Below are 22,018 nucleotides of genomic sequence, written 5' to 3'. Positions count from 1 at the left end.
TTTTATTTCTGCAGTGTCAGTTGTTACTTCTCCTTTTTCATTTCTAATTCTATTGATTTGAGTCTTCTCCCTTTTTTTCTTGATGAGTCTGGCTAGTGGTTTATCTATTTTGTTTATCTTCTCAAAGAACCAGCTTTTAGTTTTATTGATCTTTGCTATTGTTTCCTTCATTTCTTTTTCATTTATTTCTGATCTGATTTTTATGATTTCTTTCCTTCTGCTAGCTTTGGGGTTTTTTTGTTCTTCTTTCTCTAATTGCTTGAGGTGCAAGGTTAGGTTGTTTATTCGAGATGTTTCCTGCTTCTTAAGGTGGGCTTGTATTGCTATAAACTTCCCCCTTAGAACTGCTTTTGCTGCATCCCATAGGTTTTGGGTCGTTGTGTCTCCATTGTCATTTGTTTCTAGGTATTTTTTAATTTCCTCTTTGATTTCTTCAGTGATCACTTCATTATTAAGTAGTGTATTGTTTAGCCTCCATGTGTTTGTATTTTTTACAGATCTTTTCCTGTAATTGATATCTAGTCTCATGGCGTTGTGGTTGGAAAAGATACTTGATACAATTTCAGTTTTCTTAAATTTACCAAGGCTTGATTTGTGACCCAAGATATGATCTATCCTGGAGAATGTTCCATGAGCACTTGAGAAAAATGTGTATTCTGTTGTTTTTGGATGGAGTGTCCTATAAATATCAATTAAGTCCATCTTGTTTAATGTATCATTTAAAGCTTGTGTTTCCTTATTTATTTTCATTTTGGATGATCTGTCCATGGGTGAAAGTGGGGTGTTAAAGTCCCCTACTATGAATGTGTTACTGTTGATCTCCCCTTTTATGGTTGTTAGTATTTGCCTTATGTATTGAGGTGCTCCTATGTTGGGTGCATAAATATTTACAATTGTTATATCTTCTTCTTGGATCGATCCCTTGATCATTATGTAGTGTCCTTCTTTGTCCCTTTTAATAGTCCTTATTTTAAAGTCTATTTTGTCTGATATGAGAATTGCTACTCCAGCTTTCTTTTGGTTTCCATTTGCATGGAATATCTTTTTCCATCCCCTTACTTTCAGTCTGTATGTGTCTCTAGTTCTGAAGTGGGTCTCTTGTAGACAGCATATATAAGGGTCTTGTTTTTGTATCCATTCAGCCAATCTGTGTCTTTTGGTGGGAGCATTTAGTCCATTCACATTTAAGGTAATTATTGATATGTATGTTCCTATTTCCATTTTATATATTGTTTTGGGTTCGCTACTATAGGTCATTTCCTTCTCTTGTGTTTCGTGTCTAGAGAAGTTCCTTTAGCATTTGTTGTAAAGCTGGTTTGGTGGTGCTGAACTCTCTCAGCTTTTGCTTGTCTGTAAAGGTTTTAATTTCTCCATCAAATGTGAATGAGATCCTTGCTGGGTAGAGTAGTCTTGGTTTCAGGCTATTCTCCTTCATCACTTTCAGTATGTCCTGCCACTCCCTTCTGGCTTGTAGGGTTTCTGCTGAGAGATCAGCTGTTAACCTTATGGGGATTCCCTTGTGTGTTATTTGTTGTTTTTCCCTTGCTGCTTTTAATATGCTTTCTTTGTATTTAATTTTTGACAGTTTGATTAATATGTGTCTTGGCGTGTTTCTCCTTGTATTTATCCTGTATGGGACCCTCTGTGCTTCCTGGACTTGATTAACTATTTCCTTTCCCATATTAGGGAAGTTTTCAACTATAATCTCTTCAAATATTTTCTCAGTCCCTTTCTTTCTTTCTTCTTCTTCTGGAACCCCTATAATTCGAATGTTGGTGCGTTTCATGTTGTCCCAGAGGTCTCTGAGACTGTCCTCAGTTCTTTTCATTCTTTTATCTTTATTCTGCTCTGCAGTAGTTATTTCCACTACTTTATCTTCCAGGTCACTTATCCGTTCTTCTGCCTCAGTTATTCTGCTATTGATCCTATCTAGAGTGATTTTAATTTCATTTATTGCATTGTTCATCGTTGCTTGTTTCATCTTTAGTTCTTGTAGGTCCTTGTTAACTGTTTCTTGCATTTTGTCCATTCTACTTCCAAGATTTCGGATCATCCTTACTATCATTATTCTGAATTCTTTTTCAGGTAGATTGCCTATTTCCTCTTCATTTGTTAGGTCTGGTGGGTTTTTATCTTGCTCCTTCATCTGCTGTGTGTTTTTCTGTCTTCTCATTTTGCTTATCTTACTGTGTTTGGGGTCTCCTTTTTGCAGGCTGCAGGTTCGTAGTTCCCGTTGTTTTTGATGTCTGTCTCCAGTGGCTAAGGTTGTTTCAGTGGGTTGTGTAGGCTTCCTGGTGGAGGGGACTAGTGCCTGTGTTGTGCTGGATGAGGCTGGATCTTGTCTCTCTAGTGGGCAGGTTCACCTCTGGTGGTGTGTTTTGGGGTGTCTGTGGCCTTATTATGATTTTAGGCAGCCTCTCTGTTAATGGGTGGGGTTGTGTTCCTGTTTTGCTAGTTGTTTGGCATAGGTTGTCCAGCACTGTGGCTTGCTGGTCGTTGAGTGAAGCTGGGTGCTGGTGTTAAGATGGAGGTCTCTGGGAGATTTCCGCTGTTTAATATTATGTGGAGCTGGGAGGTCTCTTGTTGACCAGTGACCTGAAGTTGGCTCTCCTACCTCAGAGGCAGAGCCCTTACTCCTGGGTGGAGCACCAAGAGCCTTTCATCCACACGGCTCAGAATAAAAGGGAGAAAAAGTAGAGAGAATTAGTAGAAGTATGTGGAAAGAAAGAAGGAAAGGAGGAAAGGAAGGAAGGAAGAAAGAAGCAAAGAAGGAAAGAAAGGAGGGAGGGAGGGAGGGAGGGAGGAAGGAAGGAAGGAGGGAAAGAAGGAAAAAAAGACAGAAAGAAAGATGATACAGTAAAAATAAAATAAAGTATAATATAGTTATTGAATTAAAAAATATTTAGAAAAGAAAAAAAAAGGGACGGATAGAACCTTAGGACAAATGTTGGAAGCAAAGCTATACAGAGAAAATCTTACACAGAAGCATACACATACACCTTCACAAAAAGAGGTAAAGGGGGAAAAATCATAAATCCTGCTCCCTGAGACCACCTCCTCAATTTGGGGTGATTCTTTGTCTAAAGGAGGGAGGGAAGGAAGGAAAGAAAGAAAGAACGAAGGTAAAGTATAATAAAGTTATTACAATTAAACTTAATTATTAAGAAAAAGAATTTTTAAAAAAAAGTCATGGACGGATAGAGCCCTAGGACAAATGGTGGAAGCTAGAGTATACAGACTAGATGTCACACAGGAGCATACACGTACACCTTCACAAAAAGAGGAAAAGGGAAAAAAATCATAGATTTCGCTCCTAAATTCCACCTCTTCAATTTGGGATCATTCCTTGTCTATTCAGGTATTCCACAGATGCAGGGTATATCAAGTTGATTGTGGAGCTTTAATCCGCTGCTTCTGTGGCTGCTGGGAGAGATTTCCCTTTCTCTTCTTTGTTTTCACAGCTCACAGGAGCTCAGCTTTGGATTTGGCCCTGCCTCTGCGCGTAGGTCGCTGGAGGGCGTCTGTTTTTTCGCTCAGACAGGACGGGGTTAAAGGAGCCGCTGATTCGGGGCCTCCGGCTCACTCAGGCCGGGGGTTGGGGGATGGGGGAAGGAGGGGCACTGCGTGCGGGGCCGGCCTGCGGCGGCAGAGGCAGCGTGACGTTGCGGCAGAGGCCGGCGTGACGTTGCACCAGCCTGAGGCCCGCCGTGCGTTGTCCCGGGGAAGTTGTCCCTGGATCCCGGGAACCTGGCAGTGGCGGGCTGCACAGGCTCCGCGGAAGAGGGGTGTGGAGAGTGACCTGTGCTCGCACACAGGCCCCTTGGTGGCGGCAGCAGCAGCCTTAGCGTCTCCCGCCCGTCTCTGGGGTCCGCGGTTTTAGCCGCGGCTCGCGCCCGTCTCTGGGGTTTGCGCTTTCAGCCGCGGCTCGCGCCCGTCTCTGGAGTTCCTTTAAGCAGCGCTCTTAACCCCTCTCCTCGCGCACCAGGAGACAAAGAGGGAAGAAAAAGTCTCTTGCCTCTTCGGCCGGTGCAGGCTTTTCCCGAACTCCCTCCCGGATAGTCGTGGTGCACTAACCCCTTCAGGCTATGTTCAAGCCGCCAACCCCAGTCCTCTCCCTGAGCTCCGTCCAAAACCAAAACCCGAGCCTCAGCTCGCAGCCCCGCCCGCCCCGGTGGGTGAGCAGCAAGCCTCTCGGGTTGGTGAGTGCCGGTCGGCACCGATCGTCTGTGCAGGAATCTCCCCGCTTTGCCCTCCGCACCCGTCGCTGTGCACTACTCCGTGGTCCCGAAACTCCCCCCTCTGCCTCCCGCAGTCTCCGCCCGCGGAGGGGCTTCCTAGTGTGTGGAAACTTTTCCTCCTTCACAGCTTCCTCCCACTGGTGCAGGTGCCGTCCTTATTCTTTTGTCTCTGTTTTTTCTTTTGCCCTACCCAGTTACGTGGGGAGTTTCTTGCCTTTTGGGAGGTCTGAGGTCTTCTGCCAGCCTTCAGTAGGAGTTCTGTAGGAGTTGTTCCACGTGTGGATGTATTTCTGGTGTATCCGTGGGGAGGAAGGCGATCTCCGCGTCTTACTCTTCCGCCATCTTCAAGTCAAAAGAATCTTGACCCATGAGATTAACAGTAGAGTTATCTACAAGAGGACTGAAATGAGAACATTTGTTAGACTTGGTGATCCATTAGTTATAGTTGATATGGGAAAGGAAGCCATGAATAGATATAAATAGTGCTTAAATTTACATAATACAGTGACAGTGACATGAAAAGGGAAGGAGAGATGATTGAGAATTAGTTGGTATAAGACTAGCATTTGTATTGTATTGTTACAATACAATATAATGGAGAATATAAAGTTGTTTTATATGTGTGCTATGTCTTTTCCCCATTGACATAGTTTTATATTCTTCTTGCCTCTTCAGTTAATTAGAACCAGTTAATTAGAACCACTGAATCTCATTGGAAGAAACTGTAACTTAAAGAGCTTCAAATCTGTTTTTAATGTTAACTTCCTGGCTCCATGAAGCAAACTGCATAAACTCATATACCATCTCCAAATGAGAGGCTTTAGGAGTTTGAAGACATATCCTGTCCAATATTCTCTTCTTCATCTTAATATTTCTTCTATCCTTAAACCATCTCTCCTTTGAACACATTTGACATCTGGAAACCCTATCTTATAAAGGAGTGTCTGATTATGTCTAGATACTGAGTTGTGTACTGACAAAGTTGATTATTGAGATGTGTTTGGTCTGAGAATAGGAATATTTAAGATGCCTTTGCCACACTATGTTATAAAGTCAATTAGCTTTTTCACTTTTAATTATTTTAGGACTTAAAATACAACACTTAAACATTAAGTGTGTATATCTATATGAAATATAAAAAAGAAAGTTAAATTATCTGTAATTACCCACCACTGAGATATTTTACTCTGTTTCCCCTATAATCTTTTAACTTCATATATATTTGTGTATAATTAATTGCATACCTGTGATTCAGACAGTGGCTTCCTTTCTCTCTTTTCTTTCTGGCTTAATTGAGGTGTTATTGACATATAACATATGCAAATTTAAGTGTACAGTGTGTTGATTTGATACACATATGTATTGCAAAATTATTACCAAAATAAGGTTAGTTAATACCTCCAATCCCTCACATAATTACCATTTTTGTGTGTTATAACATTAAGATTTACTCTTTTAACAACTTTCAAGTATATAATACAGTATTGTTAATTATAGTTAGCATGATGTACATTAAATCCCCAGAACTTATTCATCTTTTAGCTGGAAGTTTGTACCCTTTGACTAATGCATTCCCTGCTGTCCCCACCCTGCCCCTGTCAACTACCACTGTTTATTTCTGTAAGTTCGGCTTTTGTAGATTCCACATATAAATGAGAAAATACAGTATTTGTCATTCTCTGTCTGACATATTTCACTTAGCATAATGTCCTCAAGGTCCATCCATGTTGTTTCAAAAGGCAGGATTTCCTTCTTTTTTTGGCTGAACAATAGTCCATTCCATATATATATATATATATATATATATATATATATATATATACACACATATACACACACACACACATATATATATAATATTAATATTTTCTTTATCCATTCGTCCATTGATGGACACTTAAGTTGTTTCTATGTCTTAGCTAATCTAAATAATGCTGCTATGAACATGGGGGTGCAGATGTCTCTTCAAGACAATGATTTCATTTGCTTTGGATATATACCCAGAAGTTGAATTGCTGGATCATATGGCAGTTCTACTTAAAAAATTTTGAGGAGCCTCCATACTCTTTTCCACAGTTGCTGCACTAATTTACACTCCCACCAACAGTGCACAAAGGTTACATTTCCTCTACAGCCTCACCAACACTTGTTTTCTCATCTTTTTGATAATAGCTATTCTAATAAATGATGTCTCATTGTGGTTTTGATTTGTATTTCTCTGATGATTAATTATGCTGAGCACCTTTCATGTACCTGTTGGCCATTTGTATGTCTTCTTTGGAAAAAATGTCTATTCAAATCTTTTTTCTATTTTTAATCAGATTTCTTTTTCTGTTGAGTTGTATGAGTTCCTTATATCTTTTGGATATTAACCCCTCATCAAGTAGATGGTTTTCAAATATTTTTTCCCATTCTGTTGGTTGTCTTTTCATTTGGCTGATTATTTCTTCTGCTCTGCAGAAAGAGTCCTTTAGTTTGATATAGTCCCACTTGTTTATATTTGCTTTTGTTGCCTGTGTTTTTGGCATCTTATCCAAAATATCATTGCTAAGACCAAGCCAAGGAGATTTATCCCGATGTTTTCTTCTAGTACTCTTACAGTTTTGGGTCTTACATTTAAGCCTTTAATTCATTTCAAGTTAAAGTTAATTTTTGTGAGTGGAGAAAGATAGAGGTCCAATTTCATTCTTTTGCATGTGACTATCAGTTTTCCAAACATCATCAAACACCATTTATTGAAGAGACTATCTTTTTCCCATTGAGTATTCTTGGCTCCTTCTCAAATATTAGTTGACCATATATGTGTGGGTTTATTTCTGGGCCCTTAATTTGGTTCCATTAGTCTATGTGTCTTACTATGCCAATACCATACTGTTTTGATTACTATAGCTTTGTAATAAAGTTTGAAATCAGGAATTGTGATGCCTCCACTTTTGTTCTTGTTTCTCAGGATTTCTTTGGCTAATCAGTGTCTTCTGTTTTTCCATATAAATTTTAGAATTGTTTTTTCTATTTCTGTGAAAAATGTCACTGGAATCCTTATAGGGATTGCATTGAATCTATAGATGGCTTTTGGTAGTGTGGACATTTTAACAATAACAGATCTTCAGCTCCACGAGTACAGAATATCTTTCCATTTAGTTGTGTCTTCTTCAATTTCTTTCATCAGTGTCTTGTAATTTTCAGTGTACAGATCATTACTTTCTTGGTTAAATTTATTCCTATTTTGTTCTTTTAGATGCTATTGTAAATAAGAGTATTTTATTTCTTTTTCAGATAATTCATTGTTAGTGTATAGAAAAACAATTGATTTTTATATTTTGATTTTGTATCCTGAAACTTTACTGTATCCATTTATGAGTTTAAACAAGTTTTGATGACCCCTTTAGGGTTTTATATATATAAGATCATATCATCTGCAAGTAGAGACAATTTTACAGAAGCCGCACATGGCCTTAGAAGCAGGCCAGTGCAGTGGTGAGCCGAGAGCCTGGGTCGGTGGGAGCCACCCGGGTCCATAGTAGTGACCTGGGGCCACTGTAGTGGGTCTGGTTCTGGGAAGACCGGCTCTGGGGTTCATGGTGAAATTGGGTGCTCACTTCAATCTCCTTCCATGAAGAGGTGCTTGGTGAATGGGTCATGGGACTAGTGTCAATCTATCTTTCCTACTCTCCCCATTGCATGTTTTCTTATTTCTGTTCTTCACCCGTGTGCTGTAATCCCTCACCTGAAATCTTTGGCTCTAGGGAAGGTATTTTTGTGCATGGATAGTTGTTCAAATTGATGTTTCTTGAGTGTGTGGAGAGGGGACAGGGTGCTAGAAGTGCCTATGCCACCATTTTGCTGATGTCACTTCCAGATTTCGTTCTTTTCTTTGCAATTGCCTGGTTCCATTCTAGATAAGACTTTTGCATGTGTCCTTGTATTTGTTGTTTGCTCTTCCTCTGGGCCTACACACAACTCCATTGTCCTTGTTATTTAGGTATCTGCTAAAAATCACCAACTCAATAAACCATAAATGAAATATGGCACAAAAAGGCTGAAGTTCTGAGTGGGTAGAATATAAATCCTGGCACAGCTAAACATGCCAGGAAGTGAGGGGAGACTTTTATGAAAGAAGGAACCAGAGAAAGAGAGCCCATGTTTTGTGTGTAAACTCTGCCCTAGTTTCTGGCTGATCCTTGAAACATGTTTGCAAGGGGCAGACTTCACTTCAATTAAAGACAAGAGAACTGCAAACTATAGCACAAAGAAAGGTGGGTGTGGATAAATGAACCTATATGTTTACAAGACTTCTTTATTTTATGTTAAGGGGTACAATATTAAATAGAATTACACAGGTTGTGAAATTAAAACCATTAAAAATAAGAAATACAGTCAATAATCAAATGATAAATTAATATAGAATTCAAAAAAGCATTCAAATGATTGAAAAGAAGTCAGGAAAGGGAATCAAAGGCATAACAATATCAAACAACAAAATAAAGCAAAACAAAACAATAGAGTGGCAAACAGAAAACAACTAATGAATTGGAAGACCTAGATTCATACCAATAATTACATTAAATATAATTGGAATAAACATTCCAATAAAAAGTGAGATATTTTCAGAATGAACAAAAATGTAAGAATCAGCTATGTACTCTTAACAGGATACACATTTTAAATATAAAGATACAGCTATGTTAAAAAATAAATAAATGGAAAAGGTTATACCATACAAGTACTTATCCCAAGACTGGAGTGGGATTTTTAATATTAGATAAAATAGACTTCCAGATAAGAAGTATTACCTAAGAATAAGGAGACATTTTATAATGATAAAAGAATTAAGAAGAATTGACAATCATAATTATGTATATATTTAATAATAGAGAGAGCCTGAATTTAAGCAAAATATAACAGTAATCAAATAAATAAGTTAATTAAATTAAATAAGCATAGATTGTAGCACCAATCTTTTAGCAGTGTAGCAAAACTAGACAAAATAAAATTGGTAAAGAAATGCATAATCACAACATTCTCAACCACTATTTGGTATTTATGATGCACTATACCCAAGAACTTCAAAATACACATTTTTTCATATGTACATTATAAATTCACCAAGATGGACCACATCTTGGCCATAAAACAAGTTCAAATAATTGTAAAAGATATGCAATCATAGAGTATGACCTGTGACAAAACAGAAATAAATTTGAAATTAAAAACTATAAAATATTTCATAAAACTCATTCTTTTTGTAAATTAAGCAAAACATTTTTGAAAAGTTTATGGGTCAAAGAACAAATTATAATATAATATTTCAAACAGAATAATAATCCAGTTACAACATATTACAAGTCTTGAATGCTTAAAGCAAGCAGTGCTTAGAGGGTGTAGTTGTAAACACTTATACAAGAAGATAAGAAAGTCTTAAAATCACAGACCTAAGATTAGAAGAACATTAGAAGCTAGAAAATAAGGGCAAAATAAATTCAAAAGGGCAAAATAAATTCAAAAAATTTTGAAGTGATTCAAAAATCACTATAGATGTTACAGACATTAAAATGATAATGATAAATTGTGGGCTTCCCTGGTGGCACAGTGGTTGAGAGTCTGCCTGCCGATGCAGGGGACGCGGGTTCGTGCCCTGGTCTGGGAAGATCCCACATGCTGCAGAGTGGCTGGGCCCGTGCGCCATGGCCGCTGAGCCTGCGCATCCGGAGCCTGTGCTCCTCAATGGGAGAGGCCAAAACGGTGAGAGGCCCACGTACCGCAAAAAAAATTTAAAAATAAAAAATAAATAAATAAATAAATTGTTATGAAGAATTTTACACCAACCATCCCAACAACCTAAATGAAATGGCTAAACTCTTTTGTATATGCAACTTACCAAAATTGACATTTAATAAAAATGTGAAGATTTGTTGAAGAAATTGTACTCTATAGCAAAAATCTTCTCCAAAAGAAAAACTGAAGCAAAATAGTTTCACTGGTGAATTGAAGAAATAACGCTGATATTACACAATTCTCCTCAAAAAGTAAAGGAAGATGAAATACTTCTAAACTCATTTTATAATCCCAGTAATAACACAAATGATAAACTAATACCAAAACCTGATAAAGACATTATAAATAGAAGAAAAGTACAGGCCAATATCCCTGTATGAATCGATGTAAAAATCTTTAAATTGCAAGTGAATCATATTCAACAACATAAAAGAGAATTCCATGGTATAACCAAGTGTTTTTTAAAAGAATGTAAAGTTTTCTTTATATTTGAGTATCAGTGTAATTCACCACCTTAGCAGAATAAAGACAATCATATGATAAATTTAATTGATGTAGAAAGACATTTATTAAACTGCAAATTAATTTATAATAATGACTCTTTGGAAATTAAGAATAGAGGAGAATTTTCTCAGTGAGAAAGTCATCTATGAAAATCTAAGGCAAATACTATGCTTAGTATGATGAAATATTAATCGTTATTCCATAAAATTTAGAAAGAGCCAAAAATGTTCACTCACCCACTTTTATTCCACATTTATTGGAGATCCTAATCAGTGCAATAAAGTAAGAGAATAAAAAGTAAATAAGTAATTAAGGTAAGAATAGGGCATACTGTTTGGAACAAAGGAAATAAAGTTTCTTTTTACACTTGACAGAACTATGTATGTAGAAAACCCTGGGAATTACAAAGCAACTATTAGAATTAATAGGTGAATTTAGCAGTAGTACAGTACTCATGGTTAATGTTTTAAAAACCATATTTCATATGCTAACAACAAAAATTGAAAAATAATTCAAACTTTGTCCTATTTACAACAGCATCAAAAAGTATGTAGGGACAAATGCAACAAACATATACATCATTTCTACACAGAAAAATATGAAATATTGCTGAAGAAAGTTAAAGAAGACCTAAATAATTGGAGAAATATAGATTGGAGGACTCAGTTTTGTAAAAGTGCTAATTTTCCCCAAATTGATCTATATAGATTTGATGCAATCCACATAAAAATATAGCAGTTTTTAAAATAGAAATTGACAAATTTACTCTAAAATTTATCTGTAAAGGCAGATAGCCTAAGGTAGCCAGATCAGTTTTCAAAATGGGAAACTTTTACAATTGGATTTCAGGATTTACTGTGAACTACAAGAATCAATAGCAAAAAAATTATAAGACGTATGGATTAATGGAGGATAAAAAGGTCCAGAATTAAAACCACACATATGAAGTCAGTTGATTGTCAACAGTAATGTTGAAGCCATTAAAAGGGGATAAAATACTTTTTCAACAAATGGTACATAAAATTGGATGTTTGTATGGAAAACAAAAAGGAGAAGTCAAAACTGACACTGCAGAAATACACTTGATCAAACATTACCTCATGACATACAAAAAGATTAACTTGAAATGGATCATAGACCTAAACATAAAAGGCAGAATAGACCTAAATATAAAAGGCAGAACTATCAAATTTCTAGAATAAATTATGAAAGAAAAGCTCTGTAAAATTTTTGTAGATAGGACACAAAAAAGCACAAACCATAAAAGAAAAAAAAAGGAAAATTGGACTTTCTCAACATTTAGAACGGGCAAAGATTTGTTAAGAAAACTTGCAAAGCACAATCTCAGAAAATGTTTGCAATACATATATCTGCAAAGATCTTGTAGCCAGAATATATAAAGAATTCTTACTGTTCAATATGAAAAACTAACACAATTTTTTAAAAAGCAGGCAAAAGATTTGTACAGTTACTACACAAATGAACATAGACAAATAAACATAAGCACATAAAATGATAGCTAAGTATCAATGGTCATCAGAAATTGCTAATCAATGCCACACCACTACAAACACAGGAGAGAAATATCTAAGTCAGTATTTCACAAATGACAAATGACAACAATGGCCAAAATTTAAAGGACTGACAATTCCATGTGTTGACAAGAACGTGGAGTAACTGGAACCCTGATACATTGCTAGAGGAAATGTAAAATTACACCTCCACTTTGGAAGACAGTTTAGAAGTTTATTTTTAAAAATTATACCAACAAATTTATTATAGCCCAATCATTTCTCTCCTAGGTATTTCTCCAAGAGAATGGAAAGCGTATGTCCACACAATGATCTGTGCATAAATATTCATAGCAACTTTATTCAGAGTGCCCTTAAACTGAGAAAATGTAAAGATCAATCAACAGAGAATGAACAAACATTTACTGTTATAGCCACATGATAGAGTACCACTCCACAATAAATAGGAATGAGGCACTGATACGTACCACAACATGATAAATGCACACACTGTATGATTCTACTTGTATGAATCTCTAGACAATGCAATATTATTATATTTATAATAAGAAAAGTCAATCAGTAGTTTAATGAGTCTTAGGGCAGAGGAATTGCATTCAAAGAGGCACAAGGGGGCTTCCCTGGTGGCGCAGTGGTTGAGAGTCCACCTGCCAATGCAGGGGACATGGGTTCGTGCCCTGGTCCGGGAAGATCCCACATGCCGCGGAGCGGCTGGGCCTGTGAGCCATGGCCGCTGAGCCTGTGCTCTGCAACGGGAGAGGCCACAACAGTGAGAGGCCCACGTAACGCAAAAAAAAAAAAAAAAAAAAAAGGCACAAGGAAAAGTTTATGATGCATATAACCTGTAGCTTTACTGTAGTGGTAATCTCAGAGGCGTAAATCATCAAATTGTACACTGTAAGTGAATACAATTTATTATATGCAAATTACACTTCAATAAAATTGATTAAAAATTAATTTAAAAAATTAAAAATCCTGTATCAGATAGGGTTTACTTGATCATTTCTAAAGTACGCAAATTTTTCTCTATCAGATTATCCTATTTGTTGTTCATATCTGAAATTACATTCTTTATTTGTATTTTTATTTGATGATTTCTAACACCTAACATTTCTCTGTCTTTCCATCTTCCTAGAATATAAAGGCCCTAAGAGTAGAGTTGTCCATTTTTGGTTTTTGTGACATCCTGAGAGCCCAGAACAGTGTCAGGCATATATGTACTTTTTACATGATTAGCATAAATTATATTTATAATTTTCTATCTCACAATTATTAATATATAGGGAGCAATTATCAAGTACTCAAGTGTTATTAAATGTATAACTTTACAAGTCATATAATCTTTAAAATAAATAATCCATAATTTATATAAATGTTTTTAATGCTGAATATTTATAGGTCTTCTATTCTTTCTATTAAAATATCAATTTGAATGAACATCTTTGCAATTATAATGTTGATAGGCTTTATGACTATTTCTTTAATTCCAACTTTTAAAAGTAGAATTCTTTATATAAAAAGCAGAGATATTTTTGTCTTTGTAATATATATGCCTAATTTCATTTTCAGAAATAAAATGCCAGTTTATATTGAGTTTTGTTTGCCCTATGATAGAATCTCCTACACTCACTACATCACTATTTCTGGCTCTGTGAATGGAAGTGTATAAGAAGTCCCGCTAAGTTCTTCCTATAGATTATCCCTTCCAGGAAACACAAACAATTTAGTGGAAAAATACAGTGGAAGCTGCACCCAGGTGTAGAATACGCTGCATTCTGAAAATCAAATTTAAAAGGCAAAGAAAATATTGAAAATACAAATAAAAATGAGATATTTGGGGACTTAGTAGGTATTTACTTGGTTAGGGTAGAAAACTGACTTAGGAAATAATATGAGACACAGTTGCTTTGACTGTGAATAAACAGAAATTAAATTAATTTCTTCTGAACACTTGTATGATTCATTTCCTACCTACAAAAACAGTGATTCCAGATATAAAGGTACTCCACAAATTCTAAGCAAGATGATAATCAAATTGGGTATGATTTTTCTGTTGTAACTATGATTTCCTACAGTAATATTTTCCTACTCTTTATATAGCTACTTCTGCAATAGTCCTGTAACTTTAGGAATTGCTCACTATCCACATAGAAATATAGCAGCTGCAAAGATTATTGAACAGGTACTCAAGGACCAAGTCCTAATATGAACTTTCAAAGCCACAGGAAAATTAGAATTGTGCATCAATTAAGCTTCTTTATCTTTATTTTGGCAGGAAAGGATGGATTTTGGGTGGTAGGAGTCTGGAAGTCTAGAAAAGATTAAAAGATGGTGTTTTCTCCTGTTAATCTCCCTACTCAGTAAGCACCAGCTATCTTACGTAATGGAACTGAGATTTCCACAGCACCACTTCTGAATAGGAGTCACATTGCAGGGGCTTAGCTAAAACCCCACTCAGAAATGGTGCCCTGTACTGAATAATTCATTCAACTCCCATGTGAGCATAATAGGCTAATTGTTTATAAATTTAAAAAAATGTATCCTAAACAGAGCTATGTTTTTCAAAGCCTGCTCCTGAGACCACCTGATTCAGACTAGAGCAATGGTTCTGAGATTTTGGCTCTAGATCTCACACCAGACAATGAATCTGCATCTTAAAGTATTATATTATACTAATATATGTGTAATTTATAGTATCATGCTTTGAGAAATACTGCCCTAAAAATTATTTAAAGTATTTTGTTCAAGGAGAGAATCAGTTCCCAAGTGCACTTTGTTTTTGCCATGTCTTGGACCTGTCCCAAAATTCTAACTATTCAGGAAATATAGCCCTGACCTATACTAATACATCTCTCCCATGAGGAATAAGTATTATTTTTTAAAAGGTAACTCTTACTTTTTCACCTTAAAATCAGTTTGTGAGATCACCTCATTAATTTTAGGATATTGTAATCACAATATTTCGAATTACCTTTATATTTAATTGTATAATAATTATAATTACCATAATAATAATACTATTTAGAAGAAATACTAACCATCTGCAAAGGCAAAGAAAAATTTATGTATGTACTTTGCATTGATATCAATGTTTAAATGGAACTGAAACTCTAAGTCATTTAAATTATCTGATCACTAGTTTATTAGGACAAAATGAGATATTCAAATGTTACTTCTGAAAAACTCATGTCTTTATTGTTTTCTGTTTATTTTGTTTCTTTTTCAAACATATTTCTCAAGGTGAATACTTACAATTCACTTTATTTATTGACGGTTTCCCATTATTAAAAAAAAAAGTTTGACCAATGAGTTTCAACTCTGACTTCCCATTAGAATCACAGGAGGAATTCTTTTTTTTTTTAAATTGAGTTATGATTAACTCAGTTAAATAATTCAGCCAACACCCAACTCTTCTTTGACCTGCAGAGCTTAGGGAAGTGGCTATTTACCAACAATTACAGTTGTATTTCAATTCTAAAAACAACTAATCATATCAGTGAGAATGACTAAATATGAGCTGTACTTATTTATATATTGTTCATATATGCTGTATATACTGTACTTATATATTGGACCTGATTTTCCACTTCATAGTATATTAGGAAGATATTAAGTTCATCATATACTATATGTAGCATGATTGTATTATTATTATTATAGCATAAGTGTATTAATTATTCTACTACTGATGAATTTAGGATAGTCTCAAAATTTTGGCTAATATAATGAAATTTTAAAGCAACATCTTATTACATATTATTGCACATGTGCAAATATATCTATAAACTACATTTAAAAATATCTCTTTGGAGAAATACTATTATTTTCAAAAATTTAAGAATTATTTTTCATTCACAACAAGAATTTATTAAAGTTCTTGTACCCTCACATCCCCACATTAGATATTACCATAGTTATCATTTCTAATAATATACGATAAAACTGCATCTCTAGAAAAATTCAACTCTTTGTAATTTATGTATTTGAGCATTTGAAGATTTTCTTTCGTGAACTCCATGTGTATAAACTTTTTCTATTTTCTGATTGTTTTTCTGATTTAGATTATTTTTCTCTACTGTTCTGATAAGAAAAAATAGACATTTAAGAGATTCAGTGTTTGCCCTAATATTACACACACAACTCAGATGTTGCAAGGGTCGAATCTCAACCCAAGCGATTTGGCTCTATCTACAGAATTCTTTATCACTTTCCTGTTACCACGGATACTGCCAGGCTGGAAAGGCCAAAGCTAAACAGTAAGGCTAAAACAAGGTACACAGTCAAGGAAATAAAGATTAGATTTCAGAACTTGTTCTTGGAGAAACCACTTGGTCAGAAATCTAGACAGGAAATAGCTAAAAAAAAGACAATCTGGTGCAAAAATTCTTGGATGACTGTGTTATATTGAGTCAGCAGGAATAGGAAAAAAAATGGGATATAGGCTTGAGTTTTGGTGAGTTTCCATAGAGTTTGTTTTTCTTCTTGCTTATGGAAGACACAAAACTCCACACAACCCAGCAAGACACGTAACTCTGTTGTAAAGACATAGCTTATCATCACATCAAGGCACAGCTGGTCCTTGCCAAATGGTCCTAACCTGAAAATTTGCTCTTCTCATGGTGGTGCTACTGTCACTTCTTTGGTATGTTACTCACCTAATAAATCCAGGCGTCATTTCCCTGCGGGCAATTTTATCAAAGGTTTTACAGTAGGATGCATACTGTGTGGTTGGGTCTGTGTGTTTCAAGAAAGAGATAAAAGGATTTTACATTTGCAGGGCTTGTCTGTATCTTATACTTGGTGATATCCAAGCCAACTGATTTAAACTTTAGTGATTTAAGCTTCACTCAAGCGCAAGACAGAGAATTGGTAGGAAACAAACTCACAAGCAAACTGGCTCCGGGAATGGAGTCTGGCAGGGACACCTTGTAGACCTCAATTTAAACTGAAAGGGCAAAAGGAAACAGAGCAAAGGAAGAGGCAATCTTTCTGCTAAGGAAGGGAGCCCAAATGAAACATTTGAGAAAAAGATGTTTCATTGTCCTCTAATTAATGCACATTTTCTTTAAATGTAGTATTTTCTTTTTATTATTTTTTCTCTTTATTACCTTGAAAATTAACATTATATTTACATAAGTGATATATTTAAATTAATAGTAAGCTTAACAGAATTCATATATCGTTTAACAAAACAGTTTTTGGACATTCCCTGGTGTTCCAGTGGTTCATACTCTGAGTTTTCACTGCCAAGGGCCGGGTTTGATCCCTGGTTGGGGAACTAAGATCCCACAAGCTGCAATGCGGCCAAAAAATTAATTAATTAATTAAAAATAAAGTTTAAAAATTAAAAAAAGTTTTATTCTTCCAAACAATACAAAGATATTAGAACACTTTCTTGTGAGTTGTAGTTCTCCTGAGTCCAATGCTATTGCAGTTGAGTGATTAAGTTCAATTTTATAAACTGCAAATTCAAAACAAATTTTATTGTCATTATATTTTAAATTATTGGTTTTTTGTTTAATAACATAATTTTTCTTGAGTTAGTCACCTGTTTACTTTTTTCTCTCAATTAGTCTTCCTGTTTTCATCTCTTGTGTTTATTCTGACATTAGTTTTCTTCCTCCTTAAGTATATATATATATATATATATATTTTTTTTTTTTTTTTTTTTTTTTTTTTTTTTTGCGGTACGCGGACCTCTCACTGCTGTGGCCTCTCCTGTTGCGGAGCACAGGCTCCAGACATGCAGGCTCAGCGGCCATGGCTCATGGGCCCAGCCACTCTGTGGCATGTGGGATCTTCCCGGACCAGGGCACGAACCCATGTCCCCTACTTCGGCAGGCGGACTCTCGACCGCTGTGCCACCAGGGAAGCCCCTTAAGTATTTTTTAATAATTTTATGAAGGTACTCTATTTTAGTGTATGGTTTACTTTTGCTTTTGTTTTTTTGAGAGAATGGGGAGAAATATTTTCTCAACTTCCCTGATTGGATCTCACACTTTCCTTTCTAATTTGTAGTTTTACTTAAAAAAAAGAAAATTATACTGCATTTGACTAGTTTCATAAAATACTGTGATCAAGGATTCAATCCACATCAACTTTTTGCAGTTAATCATTCAATGATTTTAATTGAATATGGGAATTTTCACAAATTTTAAATGTTGTTCAATGTGCCTCCCTAATGGAAGAGAGGCAGTTTATTTTATTCAACTGGTTATAACTAAAGCAATTTTTGTAAGTCTATTAGCGAAAGCCTCAGCCCTGCATTTAAACTTTCCACCAGACCCATCCAGATAATCCAGGATATCCTCAAAGTCAACTGATTAAGGGCTTTAATTACATCTGGAAAATCTCTTCTCAGCAACACCTATATTAGTGTTTGAATAACTGGGAACTTTAGCTCAACCAAGTTGACTCATCCCAAAAGCTGTCACAATTGTAATCCTCAATTACTATTTTCACTATCCTCTTCTAGCTCTTTTCTTCCTTTTGTTTTCTTTTTCTCCTTCTCTTCTTTTCTCTCTTACTTCATTCTTCCCATGGAGTCCTTTCTTATATCCACAAATATTTCTGTTTCTTCTCCTTTCTGGAGATGTGGTGGTTTTCGCTTCCTGGCCCTCAGGTAGTTGCACTGGCTCCTGTGTCCAGTTGTGGTCAATAAAATATGAGGGTGTCACTGGTGAAAAATCATCTAGCTGTACTATGATAGACACAAAATGTGGCTTACACAGGTTACAATCAAGATGGGAAGATAAGCTAAACCTATGAATTATTTGACCAATAAGTCTAATTAATTCATAATAAGCTCCAGAATACAGAGTTCAGAGCCCAAATACAGGTGCAACTTAGTTGGCAATGGAGTATAACAAATAAAACAGCATCAGGGCAGGGGAAGAATGGGCATTGTGAAACTCACCTGGTTTCAATTCCTTTCATCAATTTTTTCCCATTTTTAAATGTGTTCGTTTCTTCATGTTTTTGGGCACCTAGCTTCTTCTAGGTACTATTCTAAGATCTCTGTCCTCATAGAGATTGTGATATAAAAGTACAATGAATAATTATATATTGTGCTAAATATTAAAAAAACAAGTTGCTGAGATGGTGAAAACATTTCCAACCTATTTCAGTTGAGAAATTCATAGAAGGCTTTCTGAAGCAATGGCATGAAAACCACAACCTGAACTAGAGATAAAGTTTACCGTATGAAGAGATAAAGGGAAAGAACAGATGCAAGGACCATAAAACGGGAAAACTATGATATCTGGAAAGCCAGTGTTACCAAAACATAGAAAGAATGGTAAAGACTGGGAACAGAAGTGGAAATTTAGGTCATGCTAGATTTACTGAGAATCGTGTAGGCCATGATAGCCAAGGTCAAGACACTTATTTTTAAATGCAAAAGGAATCTATGTGACCTAATGTAAGGTGATTCTGTCTCTGAACCTCAATTTCCACATTTTTAAAAAAAAAAAACTTTCGCCAAATCAATATAAGAATTAAACAAAACAAAGCATGTAGAAATCTTAGTAGTCCTAGGCCATTTAAAAAAACAAACCAACAGGGCTTCCCTGGTGGTGCAGTGGTTGAGAGTCCGCCTGCTGATGCAGGGGACACGGGTTCGTGCTCCGGTCCGGGAAGATCCCACATGCCGTGGAGCGGCTGGGCCCGTGAGCCATGGCCCCTGAGCCTGCGCGTCCGGAGCCTATGCTCCGCAACAGGAGAGGCCACAACAGTGAGAGGCCTGCGTACTGCAAAAAAAAAAAAAAAACCAATAAACAAAACCTTGGTATCAGGACAGCATCATTTGCCTTAGTAAGCATGATCTTCTTTTATAATTCTAGGATAACTTAAACAAGAATTTGACCTAGTTTATGTGAAAAATCTTAAGGCATTTTTTTTTTTTTCTTTTTTGGTTGCATGGCATTAAGTTTGGTAGTCAGGTGATATCTCAGGCTATAACCAACTTAAGAGAGAAACGATTTTACAGATGCTTTAACACTAAAATATTGCTATATTTCAACCACTTTTTTTCAGTCACTGTGGCACTACATATAAGAAACTGAACCAATAAGCTGAGTTTTCCATGTCTTTCATCTCAACTGACATTCAGTGATTTACAAGATCCAATAGGCTCCACATTATGGTTTTAAAGCAAATTACCTAAATTTTATGGGTGACTGAGGTTCATTGATCAAAAATGGGAAAGATATGAAAGGGTGTGGAATGAAAGCTGTATTCTAAATTACTTTGGACAACAAATAGAAAAAAAGGTGAAAAAGAAAAGTATTATGCAAATATAAGGCCATTAAAAAAAATTAACGACATTGTGGTTTGTGGAAAAATAGTAGAGAATGAAAGCTGACATACTTGCAAATTTTCTATTTCTCAGCGTTCATTTCTTATTGTATTGTACCACTATATCTCCACAGAATACCACTATTATTTTTCAATTAGACTTTGTTGCAAATCCACTGTGGAATTTGACAGCTGACATTTAAACCCTCTCAGCCCTAGTTTCATTATATGTAAAATGAGAAATTTGGATGAAATAATCTCTAATGTCATAAACAATTAGGTCTCTCATTTCTTCAGTTCCCAGAGAGATATGTTATGCTACAGTTTAATTTGGGAAGTAATTTGACAGCCAATTCTCTTTGACGATGTCCTACTGTTGAGAGAGTTAAAGGTGATAATCTTAAGTCATGCCTGAAGAAGCCAAAATTCTCCATGATAAAATGCATTGGTTTCTTCTCCTTGTCCTCTTATTCTTCCTTCTCCCCCTTAACTTTTCTTCTTCTTCCTCTACTTTTCCTTCATGGTCATCATTACCACTTACAAAGTTCTAGCAAAAATATTCCAGTGGGGTGAGTTTAAAAAAAAAAATTCTATTGCATAGACAAAACTCTAGCACTAGACCATATCCTTTAAAAATGTATCAACTAAAACCAATAGCAGGACACACTTTACTGTCTTTAATATTTGTAGGCAGATCTAATTTGGCTTTACTGAGACTCAAGAAATATCTGACTGGTCTACCAAGAAATAACTTCCATCAGTTCTACTTTCCTCACTATTCACAGCTCAGCTCAGATATAACTTCCTACTAAAAGCCTTTTACCATGCCCCACAATGCACTCTTATTAGATGCTCCTTTAGGAGACCTCAATAGACAAGGTAAAGATCATGAATATCTTAATCACCACTAAATTTTCTGTTCTCTTTTTAACAGCTCTGTTGAAGTATAATTGATATACAAAGAACTGTAAATATTTAATGTGTACAATGATGTGAGGTTGAACATATGTGCACACCCAGTACCATCACCAAAATCAAGAGAATAGACAAATCCAACACTTCCCAAAGTTTCCTCGTGTCCCTTGATTTGTGTGTGTGTGTGTGTGTGTGTGTGGTAAGAACACTTAACATGAGATCTACCCTCTCAAATTTTGAAGTGCACAACACGGTATTGTTAACTATAGGCTCACGTTGGACAGCAGATCTCCTGAACGTATTCATCCTGCATGACTGAAATTTTATATCTTTTTTTTTTTTTTTGCGGTACGCGGGCCTCTCACTGTTGTGGCCTCTCCCGTTGCGGAGCACAGGCTCCGGAGGCGCAGGCTCAGCGGCCATGGCTCACGGGCCCAGCCACTCCGTGGCATGTGGGATCTTCCCAGACCAGGTCACGAACCCGTGTCCCCTGCATCGGCAGGCGGACTCTCAACCACTGCGCCACCAGGGAAGCCCTGAAACTTTATACCTTTGAACAGCAGCTCCACATCTCCTCCAACTCCCAGTCCCTGGAAACCACGATTGTATTCTCCCTCTTACATCCAAATCCACTGCAGTGTACACTAAAACAAGATGGCCTTCCTTTTACCAGGATCTACCTCCATTAGAAAGTAACAGTATTTGATTCCTTAAAAAACTAAAAATAGAGCTACCATATGACCCAGCAAACCCACTACT

The sequence above is a fragment of the Phocoena phocoena genome, chromosome 17 (assembly GCF_963924675.1).
Source record: "Phocoena phocoena chromosome 17, mPhoPho1.1, whole genome shotgun sequence".
NCBI lineage: Eukaryota > Metazoa > Chordata > Mammalia > Artiodactyla > Phocoenidae > Phocoena > Phocoena phocoena.
The sequence above is the reverse complement of the archived record's forward strand: the minus strand, read 5'-3'. Positions refer to the sequence as shown.